Source organism: Mandrillus leucophaeus, unplaced genomic scaffold, assembly GCF_000951045.1.
Source record: "Mandrillus leucophaeus isolate KB7577 unplaced genomic scaffold, Mleu.le_1.0 Scaffold163, whole genome shotgun sequence".
Taxonomy (NCBI): domain Eukaryota; kingdom Metazoa; phylum Chordata; class Mammalia; order Primates; family Cercopithecidae; genus Mandrillus; species Mandrillus leucophaeus.
The window spans coordinates 544,893-549,183 of NW_012101621.1; positions in this window are offsets into that span (position 1 = coordinate 544,893).

The window sequence follows — 4,291 nt, forward strand, 5'->3', positions numbered from 1 at the left end:
CTCTGATTAAATTCCTTCCTAAGTATTTTTGTAGCTATTGTAAATAGAACTATTCTCTTGATATATTTTTACATAATTAGTGTATAGAAAAGCCACTGATTCTTGTGTGTCAATTTTGTATCCTGCAAGATTAATGAATTTGTTTATTAGCTCTAACAGTTTTGTCATTGGATCTTTACAGTTATATATAAGAAACACACACACACACACTCAACACATACAGATGTCTATCTGTCTATCTGTCTGTCTGTCTATCTATCTATCTATCTATCTATCTATCTATCTATCTATCTATCTATCTTATTGCTCCCTTTAGGGCACATATAAGGTTATGTCATCTACAAACAGAGACAATTTAACTTGTTTTTCTGATGAAGATACCTTTTATATATTTTTTTTCTTGCCAATTGCTCAGGCTCAGATTTTTGGTCCTAAATGGCTAGAATGGGCATCCTTGTCTTGTTCCCAATCTTAGAGGAAAAATTTTCAACTTTCATCATTGATTATAATGTTAGCTGTGAGCTTGTCACATATGGCCTCTATTATGTTAATGTACATTCCTTTTTTATTTAATTCGTGGAGAGATTTTAAACATTTTAAAAAATTATTGATAGTTGACAACTAATGAATGTGTATATTTATGGGGCGGGGGTATTTTAATGCATGTTTACAATGTAAATTGATTAAATCAGGATAATTACCAAATCTGTCGCCTTGCATACTTATTTTTTGTGATGAAAACATTTAAAATGTACTCTTAGCAATTTTGAAACATACAATGCAGTATTATTTATTATAGTTGGGAAGATGTTGAGAGAATTTTTTAGCATACAAAGACTATACATTTTGTCAAATACCTTTTCTGCATCTATTAAGATGATCATATGGTTTTTGTCCTTCATTCTTAATGTGGGGTACCACATTTATTTATTTATTTGCATATGTTGAATCATCCTTACATCACTGGGATATAGTCCATGTGATCATGGTGAATGATCTTTTTAATATATTATTCAATTTGGTTTGCAAATATTTTATTAAGAATGTATGCATCAATGTTTATCAGGAATATTGGGCTGTATTTTACTTTTTGTATTTTTCTATGTTTATTTTAGATTCATGAGGTACAGATTTGTTACAAACGTGCAGATTTGTTATATGAGTATATTATGTAACGTGGAGATTTGGGGTACAATTGATCCCATCACCCAGGTAGTGAGTGTGATACCTAACAGTTTTTCAATTCTTATCTTCCTTTCTCTCTCCTTTCCACCTCTAGTAGTCTGCATTGTCTATTGTTCCCATCTTTATGTCAATGAGTAACCAATGGTTAACTCTCACTTACAACTGAAAACATATGGTACTTAGTTTTCTGTTCCTGAATTGCTTTGCTTAGGATAATGGCCTTCACCTACATTCATGTTGTTGCAAATTACATAATTTCATTCTTTTTATGGCTGTCTAGTATTCCATGATGTATATGTACCACATTTTCTTTATTCAGTCCACCATTAATGAGTGCCTAGGTTGGTTCCATGTCTTTGCTATTGTGAATAGTGCTGCAATGAATGTGCACGTGTATATGTCTTCTTAGCAGAATGATTTATTTTCTTTTAGATGTATACCCAGTAATGAGATTGCTGAGTCAAATGGTAGTTCTGCTTTAAGTTCTTTGAGAAATCTCCAAACTAATTTTCACAGTGGTTGTACCAATTTACATTCTCACCAGCTTATAAGCATTCTCTTTTCTCTGCAGCCTCACCAGCATCTTCTATTTTGTGACTTTATTTTTTTTATTTTTATTATTATACTTTGAGTTCTAGGGTACATGTGCATAATGTGCAGGTTTGTTACATATGTATACTTGTGCCATGTTGGTGTGCTGCACCCATCAACTCGTCATTTACATCAGGTATAACTCCCAATGCAATCCCTCCCCCCTCCCCCCTCCCCATGATAGGCCCCAGTGTGTGATGTTCCCCTTCCCGAGTCCAAGTGATCTCATTGTTCAGTTCCCACCTATGAGTGAGAACATGCGGTGTTTGGTTTTCTGTTCTTGTGATAGTTTGCTAAGAATGATGGTTTCCAGCTGCCTAAGTCAAAAGAACAAAGCTGGAGGCATCACGCTACCTGACTTCAAACTATACTACAAGGCTACAGTAACCAAAACAGCATGGTACTGGTACCAAAACAGAGATATAGACCAATAGAACAGAACAGAGTCCTCAGAAGTAATACCACATATCTACAGCCATCTGATCTTTGAGAAACCTGAGAGAAACAAGAAATGGGGAAAGGATTCCCTATTTAATAAATGGTGCTGGGAAAATTGGCTAGCCATAAGTAGAAAGCTGAAACTGGATCCTTTCCTATGGATTAGAGACTTAAATGTTAGACCTAATACCATAAAAACTCTAGAGGAGGAAAACCTAGGTAGTACCATTCAGGACATAGGCATGGGCAAAGACTTCATGTATTTTGTGACTTTTTAATGTAAGAGTCATTCTGGCTGGTGTGAGATGGCATCTCATTGCAGTTTTGATTTGCATTTCTCTGATGATTACCGCTGTTGAACACTGTTTCATTTGTTTCTTGGCCACTTTATGTCTTCTTTTGAGAAGTGTCTATTCGTGTCTTTTGTTTACTTTTTAATGGAATTATTTGTTTTTTGTGTGTTGCACTGTTTAAGTTTCTTACAGATTCTGGATATTACATTTTTTGGATACATAGTTTGAAATTATTTTCTCCCATTCTGTAGGTTGTCTGTTTACATTGATAGTTTCTTTTGCTGTGCAGAGCTGTTTACTTCAATGAAGTTCTACTTCCAATTTTTATTTTTGTTGCAATTGATTTTGAGAACTTAGCCATAAATTCTTTTCCAAGGCCAATGTCCAGAATGCTGTTTCCCAGGTTTTCTTCTATGATTCTTAAAGTTTGAGGTCTTATTTTACATCTTTTTGAGTTACATTTTGTATATGGTGAAAGATAGGGGTTCAGTTTCATTCTTCTGCATATGCCCAGCCAGTAATCCAAGCACTGTTTTTTGAATAGGGAATTCTTACATCATTGCTTATTTTTGTTGACTTTGTCAAAGATCAGATGGTTGTAGTTGTGCAACTTTATTTCTGGGTTCTCTATTCTGTTTCATTGGTCTATGTGTCTGTTTATGTACCATTATCATGATGTTCTTGTTACTGTAGCCTTATAGTATAGTTTGAATTCAGGTAATGTGATGCCTAGGATTTTATTCCTTTTACTGATGATTGGTTTGGCTACTTGGCCTCTATTAAAAGCCTTTATGGATTTTTAAATAGTTTTTTTCTAATTCTGTGAAAAATGACATTGCTAGTTTGATAGAAATAGTTTTAAATCTGTAGATTTCTTTGGGCAGTATGGCAATATTAATGATATTGATCCTTCCAAGGAATATTGGCCTATAATTTTATTTCAGTATCCCTATCTAGTTTTGGTGTCAGAGTACTGGTGGCCTTATAAAATGAGTTTGGGGGCTGGGGCACGGTGGCTGACACCTGTAATCTCAGCACTTTGGGAGGCTGAGGCAGGCAGATCACGAGGTCAAGAGATGGAGACCATCCTGGCCAATATAGTGAAACCTTATCTCTACTAAAACTACAAAAATTAGCTGGGCACGGTGGCGCGGCCTGTAGTTCCAGCTACTCAGGAGGCTGAGGCAGGAGAATCTCTTGAACCCGAGAGGCAGAGGTTGCAGTGAGCCGAGATCACACTATTACATTCCAGCCTGGGCGACAAGAGAGAAACTCTGTCTCAAAAAAAAAAAAGAATTTGGGACCGTGCACAGTGGCTCACGCCTGTAATCCCAGCACTTTGGGAAGTCAAAGCAGGCAGATGACCTGAAGTCAGGAGTTCGAGTTCAGCCCGGCCAGCGTGGTGAAACCCCATCTCTAATAGAAATACAAAAATTAGCTGGGCCTGGTGGCAGGCACCTCTAATCCCAGTTACTTGGGAGGCTGAGGCAGAAGAATCTCTTCAACCCGGGAGGCGGAGGTTGCGGTGAGCCGAGATCGCGCCATTGCACGCCAGCCAGCCTGGGCAGCAAGAGCGAAACTCTGTCTAAACAAACAAACAAACAGAAAAATAGTTTGGAAGTATTCCATTTTCTTTAATTTTGGGGTGTGTTTGAAAGGGATTGATATTAGTTCTGTAAGTATTTGATAAAACTTAGCAATTAAACAATCAGGTTCTGGACTTTTCTCTGATCAGAAACTTTTTATTACTGACTCAATCCCCTTATTCTTTACTGTTTTTTTCA